A 22,368-nucleotide genomic window follows, 5' to 3' on the forward strand; every position below is an offset into this window, starting at 1 on the left:
ACAAAGAGAGAACAGAGAGTAAAGCTCCTCCCTCCTTCCAAACCTTGGAAACCTGACGTCAGAATGTGAGGCATTACTCAGAACAACTTAACCCTGTACGTTCTGAATCCCAACACCCCCTCTTGCCTTGCATTCTGACGAGACCTGTGGATGTACCTTTGCAGACCTCTGTGAGATCAATCCCTTCCCCAATGCCTTGCGCCCTCTCCTGGCGTACCTGTCAGGCATCTGTGGAACATCCTCACAACTCTCAGATTCGCACTGTGCGAAACCTACCCACGCACCTGTGGCCTGATACCTCTCAGGTGGAATACCCTTCGTTGTGCGACTTGACCGTCTGGGCACAAACTCAGGCACTTCCTCTGACTCACTGTGGTCAGCAGGTGTGTCCTTTGCATCCCGGGATTCCCCCTCTGACTTAAAGCGTCTTCGAACCCTTTGCATTACCCTCACAGGAGAACTAGGCTCACTCTTGGGCTCTCTTTTTACAACTTGTGGAGATGCCCCATCCTGCTCCTGACTTTGGTCAGTGAGCTGATCGTCATCAGCAGACTCAGCCTCTCCTTCCTCCTCATCAGAACCTTCCTGCTCTGAATCAGAAAGACATTCTGAAAGAATATCACGCCTGGCAGGAGTCTTTGACCTTTCATCCTGCTCATAGAACTCAGCGTGTTTACTGATCAGCAGCTTACTCTGATCACCTGACGGGTACGCAAACCTCCATGCACGAGCTGCTGGCTCATACCCACAGAAGATCATTTTCTGGAACTTGGGTCCATCTGGCCCTCGCAAAGCTTCAGGTACCGGCACCGAGGCCATTGACCCAAACGCACGGAGGAAGTGAACCTGAGGTTTCCTCCCGTGAAGCATGAAAAACGGGGTGTCTCCTACCACTGAATTGTAGGACCGATTCCAGGTGAAGCTCACATATTTAATTGATTCCATCCAAAACCTTGGAGGTAACCCAGTGTCTGACAGCATCACCTGTGCAGCCTTAACCAGAGCCTCACTTCTGAGCTCTGCCACCCCCCTCTGTTGAGGAGAAGTAACTGTGTGACTTATCCCTTTCTTGTGAAAGTACTTCTGCAAAGCAGACCCAGTAAACCGTGCACCTCTGCCACTAGCGACTGCTCGCACTCTCGTGGAGAACCTTAGTTCCACCTCCTCAATCCAACTTCTAATCAGCTGTGCTGCATCTTCCTTGGATTTGAGACCATGTGTCCAGGTGTTCTGCGAAAAATCATCCTGCAGCGTCAGCAGAAACCTGGCCCCTCCCAAACTTGGTTCCTTCATGGGACCCAACAGATCTATGTGCACAAGATCAAAAGGTTTTGTGGTTACCCTCTCCACCCTGGGGTAACTGCACCCTCTTACCTTGCCTGTCTGCAAGCCTGACAATCTAGGACTCTTGCACATTCCTCAATTCTACAGCCTTTGCTAACCTCAGGTAGCACCTGTAGTTCTTCAAGAGAACAATGAGCTGTCTTCTTATGCCAAACACAAGCACATGAAACATGAGTGGGAACTGTGGCACGCAGGGCTTGTGCTTTCTTAACCTTCCCCTCACCCTCCAGAGACGTTTTAAGAATGAAGAGATCATTCTGCCCCTTTGCAACTCTAACCAGTTGCTTCCCTCCTTTGGAGATTGTACAAAAATCGTGTTCAAAGCAAACCTTAAACCCCTTTTTCAACAAATAAGGCACAGATAAAAGACAGTGTTGCATTCCTGGCACAATGCAAACTTCCATCTGCTCCTGCAAAACAGAAAAAAAGACATTTGCAACGTTAGTTACATTTTTCTTTTCTCCACTAGTGAACTGAACAGTTTTTCCAGCTGGAACTGCCTTGCAATTCCACATCTCGACTGCAGGGGTCTCTGGAATCAGATTGCAGTTAGCTCCTGAGTCGATGACAAAGCATAAGTCATTGTCTCTCTCAGAGCTGTCCTCAAACAATGCCATAGCAACAAACGTCTCGCTGCCCCCTCTCTTTGGGCTTCTGCAGCTGTTCTCTCTGGTTGTCTCGGCAACCAACTCCCCCTTTTTTAGGACCTTGGCAGCTTCCGCAGAAGTAGCCTCCTCCGTTGCCTTGGAGACCGGACTGGCCTCTGCGTTCCCACGCAACTCTTTAGGCCTTATCTTCACTTTGTCTAGGTGGCCGACCTTGAAGCGTCTAGCTCTCCGCAGCTTTCCAGACTTTGGCTGACGACGTTCACCAGTGGAAAAACACTGCCCAGGGCTCCTTTCAGCTGGCCTGGCCCCCCTTCTTCCGGAAGAGCACTCTGTGCCAGCCCTGCCCTCGCTGAAACTGCGTTTCACTTCAGCACTCACAGTGGAAAACTTTTGAAACTTGCCTTTGGAACTCTCAGCCCCCCCGACTTGCACCTCAGGGACTGGGGCTACAGCCATTTCTAGGCTCTTCATGACTTCTCCAGGGCCCTGGCCTCCTGCTGAAGTTTCACACAAACTTCTCAGCACCTCCCAGGCAGCCCTTGCTGACTTTACGCCTTCCAAACTAGGCAAGAGCGATGCGTGTATGCATGCTTTCAGCATAGCAAGCTCTCTTTGCATTCTCTGCTGGCTATCTTCAGGCAACGCAGCCTCAAAGCCTGCAACGTCTGTCCCATCAAGACCTGGATTTAGGGGTAGTGGCTCCTTCTGGCTTACATCCCAAAGCCCAGTAACCAGAAACCAACCCCTTACTCTTCTGGACCAGGTTGCCCAACTTCTTAAAGTGAGCTTTTCAAGCGGAACGTCCTCAAGGACCTGGCTGTCTGCCATTCTCTCCTCTTTCCCGGGGCCCCAGCTGCTACTCACGTAAAACCAGTCAGCTCTCCGGCACCCGATTTTTCAGCTGCTTTCTCAGCTCTCTGCCTCTCAGCATCAGGCAAAACACAGAACGCAGACCTCCGCTTCGGTAGCGTCTTCCCAGGTGACCAAGCTGACTTCAAAGCATTCCGGCAGACTTTCAGCAACAGTTTTACAAGCGGTAATTAGTCCCCATAACCTGTTATAAAATGTGGCTGCTAATTGCTTTATGGCCCAATTAGCCCAGTTTATAGCGGTCCGGCACACTTCTTAGCCAAGCTGCGCCGACCTTCTTCTCTCCGGTTTCGCCTTGCAGAGTAAAAAAACACAGCGGAAAAAACTGTTGCTGCTTGCCTAGATCCAGACAAACACCAAGCACTTGTGTGTCCAAATTATCAGTTCTTTATTGCAGCAAAATATTTACAGCTCAGCATTTCTCAGATTCTCCTGGACTGCTAGCATTCATGGCTGCCTCCTCTTTCAGAGACAAAGAGAGAACAGAGAGTAAAGCTCCTCCCTCCTTCCAAACCTTGGAAACCTGACGTCAGAATGTGAGGCATTACTCAGAACAACTTAACCCTGTACGTTCTGAATCCCAACAATTACATGCGCATCTGCAAGAACTTATACATTTAACTTGGCTGATAGCATGAGATGAAATGCAAAATAAACTCAAGATAAAACAAAAGTCACGCAGTTGACAAAGCTGACACTGCAAAAATGGCAAGCAGAATGGTTAACTGGACCACCAGCATAGTCTGTTAACTGGTAGCTATGTGTGTGCTGCTTGATTCTGAGTGCTGAAGACAAAAGCTGTTGAATAATTGACTATTCTGCACATTAGAAACCCAAGCTAAAGAAAGCATCGCTAAAGTTTTCCAGGTGCTTACGTATAAAACAGGTAAAGCACAGGAATAAGTATTCTCAATTCTAATTAAAACTGAGTTTAAAAGTGTAAAAATGCTAGGGAAAGCACTTAAAAACATAAAACATGTGGAAAGGTGTAGGGATGATTGTGGAGTGGGGAGTGGGGTCCGGAGGGAGCACACTCCCCACCCGCAGGCAGCCACAGTCTGCCTGCACTGCGTGACCTTGGGAGGCGGGGCACACCCCCCCTCACAGACAAAGCCACAGCTATCTGAACATTGTACCCTCTGTCTAACCTTTTGCGGTCTCAGTAGTCTGCGGTGCCCTGTCTGTAACTTTTGTCTCTGAGACCTTTTGTCTCCTTCGTCATACACTGTGCAAGGGGAAAATGACACAGTGGAAACAGGTGCCAGAATAACTTTGTACCACCCCACAATCTTGGGACCGGAAGATGTGTAAAGGTCACAGCCCAAAATGTATCTGCCTGGTTTGCATATTTGTGTCAATAAAAGGAGGCTCCAAGGGCTGGCCGGCAGCTCGCTTTCAGCTCACCTGTGCGCAGCTTACCTGCATTATCAACTCCTGCCTCATGTCCATCACTTCAGAAAGGTAGAAAAATAGTAACTGAAAATGAGTTTAAGTATTCCAACCCAAAACTTGATTGGGGGTGAGCTGAAGTATAATGAAACTGATTCCAAATTGAGTGTGAGTACCAAAATGCTTGTAAGTCCCAAATTATTTCTCCGTATCAAAAATGTCCCAGTGTATCTGTATTGGGACAATGTCACCCCATGCCAGTCAGAGGTGAGGAGTCCACTTGTCCCAATACCTTTGTGTTGGCCTCTGTGTTTTGTTACAAGAACATCTCTAACCCATGCCCCTACGTGATCTGCATAAATATTCTTTGAAGCTCTCTGAAGTGCCAGTGCCAATGCTATTCTCTTCTTTCGGTCTTTAGAATAGAAGTCCCATTGTATTACTATTGCCAGGGCTCACATTCAGTTTTTAAATCAGGGATGGGGGGAAGCTGTGGCAAAGCAGAGCTTGCTGGAATACAACTCCCATCATCCCACACCATTCGCCATACTCTCTGGGGCTGATGACAGTTGGAACACAACAACTTTGGGAGGGCTGCTTCCATTCCTAGTCTAAACAGCACCTATATTCCAGTGCCTATTGCTCCTTTCTGATCAAAGCTTTCAGTCTATCTTAAATGCCACTGACCCCTGTTGGGAATTATTCACAGGTTACCTATTCTGAACCCAGATGAGCCCAGATATTCTTAGCTGACAATTGGGCAAGGACATGCTGCAAATAATTAGGATCCTTTTTGTACATTGGTGGGTGTGATATTCACATAGATAGTCCTTCTGGCAAATAGCACAGGGATGCTTTGCCTGTCAATATTACTAAAGTATATTAAAATGGAATGACAGGTACTCCTCTCTGGGAAATCTCCAAGAAGCTGTGCTGTATAACAATGGCTAAAACTTAATTTCTTTGCTATTAGCTAGAATGGGGATGGGAAATGGTGATGTTTAATAATGGCATTTAGAACTGCGTATATATTTACTGAATTTGCATTTCAGTCTTGGCCTCAACAAGACTGGTACCTCTGATTACGAACTTAATTCCAACCAGAGGTCTTTTCTTAACCTGAAACTGTTCTTAACCTGAGATACCACTTTAGCTAATGGGGCCTTCCGCTGCCGCCATGCCACTGGCACGCGATTTCTGTTCTCATCCTGAGGTAGAATTCTTAACCCAAGGTACTACTTCCGGGTTAGCGGAGTCTGTAACCTGAAGTGTTTGTAACCCGAGGTGTTTGTAACCTGAGGTAGCACTGTAATTATGAAGTTTAACTATTTTTAGTGACATTTTTGTGGTAGTGATGGGCCCACAAGAAAATGTGTCTGAATTGTTAAGATAGTACGGGATAGTACCCTCTAGTTGTTTTGTTGGGTAAAAATCATAACTTCCACCTGGGAGCAGTGGGGATGAACAGAGTGGTGAAGCTATGGCCACATCCAAAGTTCAACATGGCGGCTCCTGGCCAGGGCAGAAGTGGGGCATGTTTTCATGGTGCCAGCTCCATCTTGGCATAGCAGACAGGCCTAGATCTGATGTATTGCTGGACTGGCTTACGATCTAGCAGATTTTTGGCCAATCCAGCTCTGTACCCTTCCTCACCCCAGAAATGTTGAGTTTTATGCTGGTGACTACTGGCTGAGAAAACACTAGCAGGAGCTGCCACCCACCAGTGTTTTGGGTGGTGTGTCCCCCCCCCATGAGTGGAGCCTGGCAGAGGGGTAGATATATCTCCTCCTAAACCCCTCCAGTGCATTAGACAAGGTTGGGATGGCAGATAATAAAAAATACCGTATTTTTCACCCTATAGGGCACATTGGCCCATAGGACGCACCTCATTTTTTTTGGGGGGGGGGAATGAATAAAAAAAATTATTTCCCCCCCAGCCGCAGGGCTGGGGTGGGGGAAGCCCGAGCTTCCCCCGACCCCAGCCCCCAGAACAGGCTGCTATCCGCAAGCCTTGCAAGCCTGGGGGAACTCCCCCCGGGCGCGCAAGGCTTGCGGACACCTGCGCAAAGCACGGGGCGTCCTCTGGAGGGCGCCCTGTGCTTCGTGCTGCAGGCTGCTGCCCGCAAACCTTGCGAGCCTGCGGGAACTCCCGCCGGGCGTGCAAGGCTTGCGGATAGCTTCCTGAAGCCTGGAGAGCGAGAGGGGTCGGTGCGCACCGACGCCTCTCGCTCTCCAGGCTTCAGCGAAAGCCTGCATTCGCCCCATAGGATGCACACACATTTCCCCTTCATTTTTGGAGGGGAAAAAGTGCGTCCTATAGGACGAAAAATACGGTACCTGAAAACAGAAAATTAATACAGTGATACCTTGGTTTACAACCATAATCCGTTCCGGAGGTCCGTTTGTAAACCAAAACAGGTTGTAACCCAAGGTATGCTTTCGCCAATGGGGCCTCCAAATATTTTTTGTTTGTAATCCCCCCAAAATTGGTTGTAATCCCCCCCCCAAAAAAGGTTGCAAACTGGGACATGCACTTCCGGGTTTGATGTGTTTGTAATCCAAAATGTATGCAAATCAAGGTGTATGCAAACCAAGGTACCACTGTAACTAGAATAAGGAAAAATTGGGTAGAATCTATTGATTCTGTTTGTGCATTTATGGTTTAAGAAATATAGCTTCAGAGAAAGGGTGGTACACTACACTTTAAAAGTTATTATTGCACTTAATGTTTTTGAAGATGTTGGGATTATTTCCACAGAATGGCTTCCCTGAAATTCAGAAATACATGGCAGGGGATGAAAAATGGGTGGTGGTGGTTATTTTAACTGGACTGGACATAAGCATTCCTGTAAAACAGCTGGATACTCTTATATTTCAGGGTTTCCTTTCTAATTGAATCCAGTTATTTTGTTGGAAATGTGAAAGCAAGGAGCCATTACATGTCCCACTGGAAAGTGGTTATATATCTTTTTAAAATGTTTCAGGTGTCATAGTCTGTATTTTCTTATTCTGTATAGTAACTGTACCAGTTGTGTTTTATAGCTCTCTTTTTTTTTAAAAAAAAAAGCTTTCCCAAAATAAACTGCATTTGAATTTTCATGCCCAAAGTGTGGCTTTAGCACAGATGCTGTGTGGGAAGCTTTAAATCTCTTGTGAAGACCAGTGCTATTCCAGTGGGGGGGGGGGGGAGAGAAATGCAGCATAAAATGGATTGGAACAGGGTGGAGTGAGATAGAACTAAGAGATAAGAGAAAGTAAAGAAGGACAGATCACTATTTCAGGAGTCACCAATCTTTTTCGGTCCGTGGGCACATTCGGAATTTTGAGGAAGTGCTGTGGATATCAGCCACAAAATGGTGTGTGCTTGCTCTTTTCTCAGTGTGAAAGAGTCGTGCATCTCTGCCCTTGCTCACAGAGAGAAATGCTTTGCATCTTTCCTCTGATCAGGAGGGAAGGTGTGTGTGTGTGTCCTGCCATGGCGTTGAATGAATGAAAGGTGAGAATGCTTAAGGGGACATGTTCATTGCAGGAGAGGCCAATAAGGAAGAGAAAACAGTCTCTCATGCATTGTGGTTTTTTGAGGGGATATTTACTGGGTACTGTAGGAGATATTGGTGGGCACACTGGTACCCATGAGCACCTCATTGGTGATCCTTTATTTCTATTTTAAGTCCATGTCAGTTTCACACATGGAATCATAAAACTGTCGAGTTGGAAGGGAACACAAGCATCATCTAGTCCATTCACATGTTCATTCATAAGCCTGTTAAATCCAGTTTCCACATTAATTAGTATTTTTTAAACAACAACAACTTGCACACAATTTTCTCTCTAAATTGTTATTGCTACTTACTGCACTTATTTATCCCCTATACAAAAAAAGTATCACGATGACTTATTCCAAAAACTATACTGTTAAATCACAGTGGATTACAAATTAAAATCACACACACTTTCTTTTTCCCTGTCCTGCACCCATCGTGATGGTGGCTCATGGATCACTCAGTTGGTTGAGCATGAGACTCTTAATCTATGATTCTGTGTCCTAGAAGGCTTTCTGAACCTGCTCTACACCTGAGATCCATAATATGCAGCATGACTTGCTGAATTTGAGGCTTTAGTCAAAACAATTAATGAACGACCTTAGAGGGTTTAAAAACAAAACAAAACAAAAACCCTGCTCAGAAATCTCCTAAGGGAGCTAACAACACTGGAAGCTACGTGGAAGAGTCTGCATTGCAACGTTTTTAATTGTATGCAGTAAGGATCAAGTGGCCTGATTAACCAAGCTTTCATTTTTGAGGTGCTTTCATTGCAATTTGTGCTTTTGGCTGCCCTGGATTTTCCTCTGAGGAAATGTGTGAGAGAACGGAATAAACAGAAGTGTGTCAAGGAAGAAGCCTAAAATCTCATCTGTGTGCCCCCTCCCCACACACCATATAAAAGATTTGCATAACCTTTGAACTTCACATTTGATTTCAAAGAACAGCATAGGTTTTAAAAAAAACCTTTGGTGTAATGACTGAAAGCCTTCTGAGAACAAACACCCTGAGGCTGTTTTCATAACAAGAATCCCTGAGCTTCCTACATTTTTTTTTTTTTAATTCCTCGAGACAATTTTTAGAAGTTAGTTTAAAACTCCCATCTGCTGTTTACGAGCATGATTTCCCTCAGCGTCCCCGTCCCCCCTGAAGAGCAGCCATTATAAATGCTACATCTCTCCAGACCTACTCTGGACTAATTGGTACTCTTACCCCCACAATAAAACAGTTTGTACTCAGTGGAAATAAATGCTTTCCTTTTTGATGCTTCAAGTGTACAGTGGACCTTGTAACTTTCGGGTTGTGAACGCGGAAGTGTATTCTTCCAGGTTTTGCCACACGTGCATGCGCAGAAGCGCTCTGTGCGCCTCACACATGCGCAGAAGCAGACCTCTACTTGCAGATTTTTCGGGGTATGTATGGACCCCTGGAATGAATTACATTCATATCCAGAGGGTCCACTGTATATCCTGTGAATGGCATCCAACGCCAGCATCATCTATAAATGTCAATAAGAGGCACCAGGAAGTGTGATGGGACATTGGTATATTTTCTAGGATAAGAGATATAGAAGCTAGATTTCGCTTATTCAGCTGTGGGTATGCTAGTGCTTTGTTGCAGGTTACTCATGAGTTGGTTTAATGGGAATGGCTGCCGAGACCATATAACACCAGTCCTGAAAGACCTACATTGGCTCCCAGTACATTTCAGAGCACAATTCAAAGTGTGGATACTGATCTTTAAAGCCCTAAACGGCCTTGGACCAGTATACCTGAAGGAGCATCTCCACCACCACCATTCAGCCCAGACACTGAGGTCCAGCTTCGAGGGCCTTCTGGTGGTTCCCTCACTGCAAGAAGTGAGGTTGCAGGGAACCAGGCAGAGGCCCTTCTCAGTAGTGGTGCCCACCCTGTGGAACACCCTCCCATCAGATGTCAAGGAAATAAACAACTATCTGACTTTTAGAAGACATCTGAAGGCAGCCCTGTATCAGAAAATTTTTAATGTTGAATGTTTTAGTATGTTCTGATATATGCCTTGAGCCGCCCAGAGTGGCTGGGGAAACCCAGCCAGATGGGCGGGGTATAAATAATAAATTATTATTATTAATACTATATAATGAGATATGACCTGCGGCATCTAAGCTGGAGATTTTGGGGAACCGGTCTATGCACACAAAAAGTGCTATGATAATCTAAACTGCATTCAGTTCAAATTAACATGTGGCAAATGTCCTTGTTAACCCAAAACAAAAGCTACAGAGGCAGGAATCCTGTACTAACCATCAGATATCACTGTTGTCATATCTGGCTGGGGCCTTTTCTTTCATACCTACATATTACCTTTGTGTAACAAAATTATGGAAATGTCCATATGGTCTTATCGCATACCTTGCAACATGCTGCAGAGGAAAATAGGGATGTGTGTCTTTCAGGGCTGTGCTTCCACAGGAGCCAGGTGACTCACGAGAGCACATGTGTCCCTCCTCCCAAATGAGGACACTTTGGGGGTCGCACTCTTGCAGGAGCTGAAGCTGGGATGACTTCTGTAATTCTGGGCCATCCTGCTCAAAGTGGGACAGTTGACAGGCATGTTGTCACCTATTGTGTAAACATTTGGGCTTGTGCCTTAAACTGTTGTAAAAATATATAGCTGGACTAAATGCTTTTCATAGGTTGGAATGCATTGCAGCTGAGTTATACAAAGGAGTATGTCCATACATTAGCTGCTTCCACTTTCCAGATTATATTCCTGGAAATCTTAGGTGCTTTTTCTCCCAAACTGCCCTGTGGTGAGTGTCAGGAAATTTGCCATGCAGGTGACACAGCAGTGTCCTGGTCTCCCAGAAATCTCCTTCAAGCATTTTGGACAGGCAGCAATGTGGGCAAAAAGTACCATCCATTGACAGATACCATAGTGCTCTCCAGCTATTGTTGGACTACAACTCCCTTCAGTCCCAGCCAGCATGGCCAACAGTCAAGAAAGTTGGGAACTGTAGTCTATGACATTTGCTGTATGTAGATGGGACTTGCAATGGTGACATTGGGAAACATGCATTGCCCAGCTCAAATGATCGCAACCCCATCAACCAGAGGCTGAATTCTGTCCGCAGCAATGTGAAAATCAGTAGAACTCAATAATAAAACATGGGGAAGCCAGTCAACAACAGCAGTGCTGAAGCCATGGAGTGGGCCTGTATTTATGGCATAGCAGCAGGCCAGAGGGGAAAGGTCCATACCTATAGACATGAGCTAGCTCAGTTACCCATTCAGCTGTGCAAGGGACATTGGAGGAAGGTCTAGTTTGTGTGGTTGGACATCCCCATGTGAATTTGTTTAAAACTGGAAAGAGTAAATCTGTACCATAAATGACCTTTTAGACTAGGTCTCAGTCTTTATATTCTGTTTAGCTGAGTCAAATTAGGGTCAGACTCATTGTGGTTAGTTCCCAAATATTACTGTTAGGGGTTCAGTTTAGTGACAATTTAATCTGCAGTGTGAGCCAGATGATTGCTGCTTTCCTATTATTATCTCAGCATCAAGAATTGTACATCCAGTATGCTTAGCATCAAGCTGTTTTATATAAAAGACTACTTTGGTTTTTTCCAGATCTATGTTATGCTGAGCCATACCAGAAAACAGAAGGCACTGGAGCTGCAGAAAAATATATAAGCTTCTTTATTTCCCCTGCTTCCTTTTTTAACTTAGTAGGCATGTCTATTTCAACTATCTTCATTTGCTGAAATGTGTAAAATTAGTAGGCACCTGAAATAATGCAATTTTGGGGGTTATGCATAGTGGCAAAATTAATTTCCTTCATCTTTCCCCTGCAAACTTTATTATTTCTAACCACTGGTCTGAAATTATTGCTTCTATCTCCTGGGTTTAATAAAGCAATTTGGCCCGTTAATGGGTCTTGTTAGGGTTGAAGACCAATGCCTTTCTGGTCCTATTTTTTAGCATTAGTGGTATACTACCTGCTGAGTCATCAGCATGGAAACCAGAGGTTAATTTCCCTCCTACTAAATGAAGCAGATAATCAGCCATCAGAGGACAACTCCTGTGCTGTAAATAAGTCTTGACAAGCCAAGGGACGCCACTGTGCACCGCTCAACCCTATTCACACCATCTGTCCACATATTAAAACAAAGTAAGGATATTAATTTGTTACATTTCAAAAGCTGCGCCGACAAGCCCGTGTGGACATTTTTTAAATGGCAGTGAATAACTGAAACATTTCACTAATACTCCGCCGAGCCATGGGTTACGCTTTTTTGCGGAAATTTCTTTCCAACAGCCAACATGTGGAAATTGTTTTGACCAGATGTACAGCTAATGACTATCAAAGCAGAAGCTTTCCAATGCATTACACCAAGGGCTTCCTTAAAACTACCGTAATGGCAACAGCAAACTTTAAATGAGAAAATAGATCAGGTTGATGGCACAAAATTGCATGTACATATATTTCCTGGAGCTAAACTCACAGGGTCAGAAATAATGGCAATGCAGTTTCTTAAGTCAGAGATAAGTATAGCCCCCGTTACTTTCATAACAATAAATAAATGATTGAATATAAGGTATGGAAATTGCCAAGTATGGTAGCTGTCTAATAGATAAACATGACTGCACTGTCATGATAGATAAACATGGCTGCACTTTATCTTACAGGATATCAGAAATCAGCAGATCAGCCATGAGCAAGTGAATGAATTAGGTACAGATGGGTAACGTTTAACTGCATGAATAGTTCTCTGTGTGTTTCATGTATTCATAGGATATTGCCTGCTTGCTCAATCTCAGCCTCTCCCTTGCAAGAAGAAACCTTTCAGTCAGAGTTCTCAGGTTGAATGACTATCAGAAATCTAACCACCCTCCAAAGATGAGATTTGTTAGAAAATAAGTGCTTAGTATAGTGTGTACCATCAGCCAGTGCGCCAGTGTAGTGTAATGAACTATGTCACATAAACATTACCTTGTCATTTCAGGTAGAAATGTCAGGCTGAATGGGCACAACCCAGTTAAATTTAAGCCACTTGATTCAATGGGAGAGTTCTGTGTAGGACCTGAATAGGATTAGCAAGAAAGATTATGCCATTGAAGCTAAACGGTAAAAGAACTGGGTAATAAAATAATAATAAATGTTTCTATAGTGTTTTTGAATGTTCTCAGCACTACATATTCAATATCTAGCTGCAATCCTTACAGCAACCATTGGTGCTCACATGAGCTGCATCTGCTGGATTTCCCCAATTCCTTCTCTGGCTAAAACCCACCACCTCATTGTTGGTTTCTGCTCTCTTCACTGTGCAGCGAAGTGCTTGTCACGAGACAGGTGTTTACATTCCACAGTCTGTGCTGTTGGAGTTTCTCACGGGAAAGGAGACTGGATGTGACGTACACTGGTTTCCTGTTTTTCACTGTTCACACAGTGTTTCTCTCCGTGCTTCAGAGGAGAGAGGATGCTTTCTCTGCTCCGGCAGAGGCAAGATGTTTCTCTGTAATCTACCAGCTTTGAAGTGTAAATAAAGTAATATAGAGTATGTGGCATGTACTCCTCATCATTCCGCTATGCACGGGCTACTGAAATTTCAACATTCCTGGTTATGGGCCCAGAACAACACAGTCAAAGTGACGGATGGACTTCGGAGTGCCGGCAAAGAATGCAAAGGAAAGCAGAGGGACGGATCGGACGATATCTCTGCGCGTCAGGATGATTGATGAGAGGTATGTTGCTCATGCTCCGGGCAGCCTGCCAGCTTCTAATTAATGGCTTTATGGCTGGACTCTGAACTTTTATGGCCATTTTGCCGGGCACAGGCAAAGGCTCAAAGGAACAAGCTCCTATGCTGGGGGAAACCGAAAGTAACTTTTAAAAGTGCTTTTGGAATAAAGCAGCTGCAGAAAACAGTGACGCAGCTTGATTTAAGGCAGCAGAGAGAAAGCACTTTTGAACTTGCCTTTGGAATGAGGCTTGAAGCAGCACAGACACAGCTTGTATAAAGCAGCTTGTTTTAATGCAGCAGAGATGATGCAGAAGGCTAATGCCAGAGTCATGATGGCTAGCTGCAGAAGGCTGGCTGATGCAAATGGGGAATCTGATGCCAATCAGCCACATGCTCAGCTCAGAGTAGCTTGTGATACTGCCATGATTCAGAAAAAAGCAGACCGCCAGGGTGATAGCTGCATGGGTAAGGGGGAGTCTTCACAGACGTCATCCCAGAGTGCAGTGGAACCACCAGATGGCGCCAAAGCTTTGAAGGCAGTGAAATGCTACTCGTGTGGACGTCTAGGCCATATGAAGAGGGAATGTAGATATCCCAGGGCCAAGACAGAGCAGCGCAGCGGAAGCTCATCGCGTGGAAAAGGCCAGAGCAAAGGCAAAGGTCCGGTGTCCAGGACAACGCAGCACAAGGCAATGGTCTCACGCTTCACTCCAAAAGTTGCAAAGGTCCAGAAGACGTCTAGATCTTTTTTCGTTGTTGATTCGGCTGCAACGCACCACATGTGCAACGATAAGCGACTGTTTGTGTCTTTTACACCGCAGGAAGGTGCAATTCACCAGGCGGATGACCACACAATCCCCAGTAAAGGCTACAGAACTGTTGTTCTTCACAGTTTGGACTTATCGATAAAAGATGTGCTTTATGTACCAGATGCCAAACATAATCTGCTCAGCGTTGGACAGCTGAATGAGCGGAAAATTGACGTTTCCTTTAAGAACAAAAAGTGCATCATCACAAAGAAAAATGATTACGTATTGCATGCTGAATATGTTGATCGTTTGTATGTTTTGTATTTTGATGATGATGTGCAGTATGACACTTGTTGCATTGCAGGTTCTAACAAAAGTTTGCATGCAGAATGTATTCATGATTTTCATCGAAAATTTGGTCATTTGAATTTTGAGGCAGTATCTAAAATGCCTGCCTTGGTTGAAGGTATGACTATTAAACCCTGCAGGTACCACATGAAGTGCAAGGCATGCGCAGCAAACAAGGTGAAAATGGCTGCGAAAGGTAAGGTGTCTAGTAGGCAAGCTACAGAACCATACCAAATTGTTCATGCTGATTTGGTTGGACCACTAGCGCCCTCTTTGGGTGGAAACAGGTACTTCATGGTTCTCATTGATGCATTTTCCAGGTATGTTTATGTGTATAATCTCAAGCAGAAATCAGAGGCTTTTCCAAGGTTCAAGGAATTCTGTGCTTGGTTGGAAAATGTGCATGGTAAGAAGATAAAAATTCTTTTCACTGATCGCGGGGGGGAACTCACTTCCCAGCAGTTTGAAGCTTTTCTGTCTGAGAAAGGAATTCAACACGATTTGTCTAGTCCTCGCTCGCCATGGCAGAATGGACTTTGCGAGAGGGCGAATCAAACATTGCTTCAAGGGTTAAAAACCTTGCTACATGATGCCAATCTTCCAGAGAGTTATTGGGCCGAATCTCTCTCGTGTTTTGTTTACAGTTATAATCGCAGGTTATCTTCAGCGATTGGTTGTACCCCCTATGAGAAGATGTTTGGCAAGAAACCATACATCAAACACATGAAAATTTTTGGTTCTGACATGTGGGTTCACTCACCACAAAGCTCCAAATTAGACAAGCGTGGATTGCATGGTATCTTTCTAGGTTATCAGAAAGGGTCTTACAGAATAATGATGGCTGACTCTAAGACAATTAAGCTCACAAGAAGTGTTGAGTACAATGCCAAGTGGGGGGGAGAATGTGGGAATTTTCCAATGTTATCCTGATGACAGTGATGAGACAGGATAGTCAAAAGCAGCCACAGCAACCCACACCCACTGATGAAGGTTCTGATTCTGAGTCTGAAACTGAATCAGGTGATTCAGAGGATTTCAAGAGTGCGAAAGCCTCTATGCGACCCTCTGAAAGCTCTGATCAAGAATTGGAGGAACCATTGTTCACAATAGGTCACTTTTCTCCTAAGAAGGAAGAGGAGAGTGTTGAAGACCTAAGGCTAATTCGTAGGTCACAGAGAGCCACAAAAGGCAGACCTCCAAAGAGATTTGCTGATGAGTTTGCCAAGATAGCAGTAACAGCTGTTAAAAGCTCCAAGAAGGTATTTGAACCTTCAAGTTTCCAAGAAATCCAGGATTTGGATTCAAAGGAAGCTGAGCCATGGTTAAATGCCATGAAGGCTGAGCTTGATTCCTTGGAAAGGAACAAAACATGGGAACTTGTTCCAGTAGTTCCAGGAATGAAACTGCTTGGAAGCAAATGGGTCTTCAAAGCGAAGACTGATCAAAATGGCAAGATAGTCAGACACAAAGCCAGATTGGTAGCCAGAGGTTTTGCACAGGTACCAGGTGAAGACTATCACGAGACCTACTCACCCACAGTGAGGTATGAGAGCATTAGGCTTATGCTCAAGCTAGCTGCAGAGGAGAATCTACACATTAGTCACCATGATGTGAATACAGCTTTTCTGTACGGATCTCTAGATGAATCACTTTATATGCTTCCACCTGATGGCGTACAGGTAAAACAGGGATTTGTTTGTGCTCTGAAAAAGTCCCTTTATGGTCTCAAACAAAGTGCACGGTGTTGGCACACAAAACTCACTGAGGTATTGTTTTCTCTAGGTTTTCAGCAAGGGAAAGCTGATCCATGTGTATTTATCAAAGAGGAGGGGCAAAAGAAATTGTATTGCTTGTTTTATGTTGATGATCTTTTATTCTTTTGGGATGATGTCACAATGTACAATAACGCCCTAGCTCAACTGAAAGAACACTTTGACATGAAAGATCTTGGTGAGGTAAACAACTACCTATCTCTGGAAATAGAAAGAGATCAAGATGGTAACATTCTAGTACACCAGTCATGGAAAATTGCTGATGTGTTAGGCAAACTAAACCTGATGGATGCTAACCCTGTGGACACACCGATGACAACAGGTTATCAGGTAGATGACACTGAAGAAGCATTTTCTGACACTACACTGTACAGAAGTTTGCTAGGCAAGCTAAACTTCATTGCCAGATGTTCAAGACCAGACATTGCTGTTAGCTGTAGTTTGCTAAGCAGACAAGTCAACAATCCTACTGTTAAGGATTGGAAAGCTCTGAAACGCATAGCGCGGTATTTGAAAGGCACTATGCATTACAGACTGAGATTTAACAATCAGAAGTCTGGTGGTCTTGAGATATTTGCAGATGCAAGTTTTGGAAGTGACACTACAGACAGGAAAAGCACGTCTGGAGTTTGCTACATGTACAATCAGGGTCTATTTGATTGGTCATGCAAGAAGCAAACAACAGTTAGCTTAAGTACTTGTGAAGCTGAACTGAATGCACTGTCTTATTCACTCAAAGATTGTGAATGGTTGTTACAATTGTGCAAAGACATGAAAATTCCTGTCAAATGTCCAATCCAACAAAGCATGTTTGGCTTTGCTGAATTCTAAAGGTTGTAAGCAAAGCACGAAGCACTTGCAATTGAAGGTGCAACATGCTAGGGAACGTATTCAGAAGGGACTTGTAACGGTATCCTATATGCCAGGTAATGAAATTCCTGCTGATGTATTGTCCAAGATTGTATCAAGGGATCAACACTGTACCTATGTGCAGAAGTTGGGTTTGTACTGATATTGTACGAACACGCTGCCCAGTGATGTTCACAGAAAGGGGGAGGATGTTGGTTTCTGCTCTCTTCACTGTGCAGCGAAGTGCTTGTCACGAGACAGGTGTTTACATTCCACAGTCTGTGCTGTTGGAGTTTCTCACGGGAAAGGAGACTGGATGTGACGTACACTGGTTTCCTGTTTTTCACTGTTCACACAGTGTTTCTCTCCGTGCTTCAGAGGAGAGAGGATGCTTTCTCTGCTCCGGCAGAGGCAAGATGTTTCTCTGTAATCTACCAGCTTTGAAGTGTAAATAAAGTAATATAGAGTATGTGGCACGTACTCCTCATCATTCCGCTATGCACGGGCTACTGCAATTTCAACATTCCTGTCCTAAACCAGGTTTGGGGAACCTTTGGCCCTCCAGATGTTGTTGAACTACAGCCCCCATAATCCTGGAGCCTGACTGGTCTTTTCCTGCAGGCCAATCAGTTGTTGCATTCTACAATCCTACCAGCCTAATAGGCTGGTTAACTTCCTCCTGGAGCCTGATTGGTCTTCTCCTGCAAGCCAATCAGTTGCTGCATTCTAGGGTCCTATTTGCTTATTGTTCTAGGATCCAAGCTTAGTACATAACACCGCCCTTTGATAAAGGATTACTTTGCTGCGTCACAGAGAAGAAAGAAATAAGAGTACCATGTGTTTTAGTCATTTCTTTCACTAGGAACCAACTCTTTGACTTTAACCTCTTTTTAAATAGCATTGTCTTTATATCATTTTCTTTTCTTCCCCTCTCTCACCATTTTTTTTTTAGCATGGCAATAGTGATCAGTGAGGTGGGAGGAAGTATTTGACCATCACACACAAATGCACACAATGAAAGTCACTCCACCATTTGGGGATGGGCAAAGGGGAATGACAGAAGGGGAGGAGAGGACAAGATGGTTGGACAGTGTTCTCCAAGCTACCAACATGAGTTTGACCAAACTGCGGGAGGCAGTGGAAGACAGGAGTGCCTGGCGTGCTCTGGTCCATGGAGTCACGAAGAGTCGGACACGACTAAACAACAACAAAGGGGGACTACCCACTTGGCTTCCGAGTGTAGAACACCTGGAAGCAAAGTTGCTCTTCCATTTCTAGCTTAAAGCAGAGAGAAATGTTTGGGTGCTGCTAAATAGTCTGTGTCTGAAAGCATCCTGTGAGTCTCTGAATCATGATAGCATTTAAATCAGTCATTTCATGAACACCCTTAGAGACTTCTTAAAAGACTATGGTGCATAATGCATTTTATTGTACTTACATTCTGGCTGTATTTAATTTTACTTTTAAATGGTTTAGAATTCTATGGAAATCATCTAGCATAAGAAACCAGCCCTCTCTGTGGATTACAAAGGAAAATGCCTTCCCAGTATGTAAATACAAATTATATTTCCAAAGGTGTATCCCCCCCCCTTCTTTTTTAAATGCTCATGCTGACTTGGATAATCAAGATGAAACAGAAGTGGTTTAAAAATAAATTAAATTTTAATTTGCATGCTATCAGTGATCTCATTACCATGGACAAATATCAGCCGGTTTGCTTTGGGAGTCTCTGTATTATTATGACTTTAAGGGGTAGCTGCTTCATATCCCTTGGAGCGTTTGCGTGTGCCAGTTTTCATTCAAAAATAAGCACTCGAGGAGCCAGAGAAAAAGCCGCTTACTTGTCATTCTGAAAGAGGCCTGATCAAAACACAGATTTCTCTTTTTCTGCGCAGATGAAAGATCTCTAACCGCGGGGACTAATAAGTAGGGCTACACTTGCTTTTCTTTCAAAGTGGGGCTCATCTGGTCTTGACATTATGATCTGGGCATTACCTGCATTAGGGCAAGGGGTCCCATTCACAATCCCCAAAGAGGCAACAAGGCCACGGGGGAGAGGCAGGCGGCGTTTGGGAAATTCACCGCACTTCTTTTTTGTTCGCATAGCAACAAGCAACTCCAACCTCTGAAGCCAGACCACCAGGGAGTCAGGGGAAGCTCAGCTGTCAGATGTAGCAGTTATTCAGGCATAGCTGAAGCCGGCCCTCTGCATTGTTCTTTGACTGCTTTTATTCAGGCTCTGCTCAGACTATCTCCAGCTTTAATCTTCTTTCCCTATGATATCATTCCACTTCCCCTTAATCAAAAGAGACTGCAGTGGTCACACTGTGATCAACAATCAGATCCCTGCACTAATTACGTTGTTGCCTACTGTATTGTCGACTTGCATCTAGTGTTTATTAATGAGAATAAAGCTAGGCTGCTTCTTCCGGACTGACTTTGATTTATTTCATCTCCTGCACCTGCTTTATTAGCCGTCTTGTCTCGGCATAAATGATACAAAATTGATAGGAACATATATTATTTACTGTGTGCTGAGTGTCTGTGACTATTTCCTTACTGCCCTAACACAGAATAGAAGAGGGAGTTCCTACGCCAAGCCTTAATAAGGAATGGAAACCTCTGGCCCAATAGATGCTACTGGACTCAAACTTCCATTAACCTGAACCCTGGGCACCTTGGATGGGGCTGATTGGAGCCTAACAACATCTGGGAGGCCACAGGTTCCTCATCCCAACCCAAATAAATATCATAAGTAGGCGTGGCTGATCTTCAGCTTGATATAATCTGCTCCATTACTGCGTTGGTTCCCTTGTCCAGTCTCCAGTCATGCTTGCTATGGGGCAAATGAAGTGTCCTGTTCACCATACCGGGAAGCAGAGCAACGAGGGCAGGGGAGAAACAGGATTGGAGAACTGGGCCCAAACTTTTTTAAAAAAAGAACTTCAATAGGGACAAATGTAAGGTTCTGCACTTAGGCAGGAAGAACCAGCTGCACAAATATAAGGTCTGATGCAATAGCCAAAAAAAAAAAAACACAAAAAACAAAACAGCTAATGCTATTTTAGGCTGTATCAACAGAAATATAGTGTCTTGCTCAGCGTACCTCTTTATTCTGCCTTGGTCAGACCACACCTGGAATACTGTGTCCAGTTCTGGGCACTACAGTTAAAGAAGGATATTGACAAGCTGGAGCGTATTCAGAGGAGGGCAACCAGTACAAGGTCTGGAAACAAGCCTTCTGTGGAACGGTTGAGGGAATGGATATTATCCTGGAAAAGAGGAGACTGGAAGGAGATAGATAGCAATCTTCAAATATCTAAAGGGCTGTCACATGGAAGATGGATTAAGCTTGTTTTCTCCTGCTCCAGACAGTAGAACCCAAACAAATGGCTTCAAGTGACAAGAAAGGAGATTCTGACAAAACATCAGGAAGAACTTTCTGATTATAAGAGCTGTTTTTGACAGTGGAACCGTCTCCCTACTAGAAAGAAAGTTATAAAGCAAAATGTGCATGCCCCCTTCAAAACATTTTTTATGATGTAAGCCTGACTGGCTGCTCCTGCTTTTCAGTGTTTTAGCCAATGGGTGAAGTCAGAACTGTGATTGATGAGTGAGTTACTTGGAAACCAGGCCTTAGAAATCCTAAAGTACTTGAAACTCTTTAGCTTTATAATTCAGCAGCTTCATGTTTCAACTTCAAAAGGAGTCTGCACCATGAAAGTGCTGGTTTACAAGAAATCAAAGATTTCGGTTTTAGCACTTGCAGACTGAATTGAAACAAAGGATTTTAGTACATTTGTGTTAATTGGCTTAGCAGTGCTAGGATGTCTGTGCCATCAAGAACTGTTTTGTGAATAGCCACTATTAAGTATGTAATTATCACTGCCTGTACTTTTCTGCATTTCATTTCCCTCTCATCTCAATCTCCCCACCACAAACAAACAAACAAACAAACAAACAAACAAGTAAATATAAACCTATAACTCAGGCTAACACTGCATGCATCTGTTTAAGTGGACTATAGGCCACAAAACCTTATATCACATAATAAATGTGTTCATATTCACGAAACTTTGCTGTTTGTACTGTATTTAGGAGCATTTCAGGACTTTCATTTGCATAAACAAACATTTTCTGACTCATCTGATCATTACTCTTTTGCAGGTGCAGTTATCTATAATAAAATGTGTATGTATGTAAAATAGCAGGCTTAACAGGCCAAAGAATAATAGTTGCAGGGGGAATTAACAAGCAGTATACATACACATAACGAAAGCCATATTACATCTGATTATAAATTATGGGTGACTTATTGTGTCTTTCTAATTGCTCTTGTATATGCAAAATGCCAAATATGTGTATATTTCTTTTTATTACGATGGAATCTCATTGCAATTTTCCATGTGCTATATGGATATTGTTGATGCTAACTGAGGTGCCACATTTAATTGGTGTGGAACCAGATCTACAAAACAGCCTATAAATGGGCAATAACAGATAGAAAAAGGATTAAATTGTTGGCAGTTCAGCAAAGGGGTTAATAGAATTCCACAAGGGAAGTTATTTTCTTTCAGGCGAAGTGGATGCCTATGGCAGATAGTTGACCCTGTTATGAAGCACTGTCTTTCTTTCTGTTGCTGAAGGAAATACAATTCTCAATCATTTTCTGCATCTGTATCATCTGAGTTGTGCTAGCAGAGAGAGGGAAAGTAGCCACATTTCAGAACTTAGTTGAAGTGTATTCCTCCCCCTCTTCTCAAATCATGCAAGTTTAAATTTTTTCAGTACATAGGCACACACACAGAGATACTGACAAGACTTGAGTGATTTGTGTTGCCAATTATTGTAAGTGTAATATAGAGTAATAGTCAAGTCATGGCCTTTGAAGTGAATCACACCGTATGCCCCCAACTGTCCCAACAGGACAGAGACTTATCCTGCACCTGAAGGCAGCTGACGTATTTATGGCGCATGGGACTGGTCACATGGCACACTCCCTGCACATTTGATGTATGAAACAGCTGATGCACTCTGTCTAATGGTTGGGTTGGACTGTTTTAGCAGAGACAGCCCATTCTTTCTTGCATCAGTCCCAAAGAAATCTCTCTCTTTCTCTCTCTGTGTCCCTTTGCTGCTTGGGGATGCCTTGTTAAAATGCCACTCTCTTGAATT

General features: G+C 44.0%; 1 long non-coding RNA gene across 1 annotated transcript in view; it reads left to right on the forward strand.

Annotated features, from left to right (window-relative positions):
* The window catches only part of LOC307226053, a 56,321-nt gene extending 44,862 nt beyond the window's left edge, over positions 1-11,459 (forward strand). Inside the window, exon 3 of the long non-coding RNA XR_013843296.1 lies at positions 11,362-11,459. This is a non-coding gene — a long non-coding RNA (uncharacterized lncRNA). The remainder of the gene's footprint in view (positions 1-11,361) is intronic.
* The last annotated feature ends 10,909 nt before the right edge of the window (positions 11,460-22,368 follow it).

This window comes from Podarcis cretensis (assembly GCF_951804945.1).
Source record: "Podarcis cretensis genome assembly, chromosome: 10".
Taxonomy (NCBI): Eukaryota; Metazoa; Chordata; class Lepidosauria; order Squamata; family Lacertidae; genus Podarcis; species Podarcis cretensis.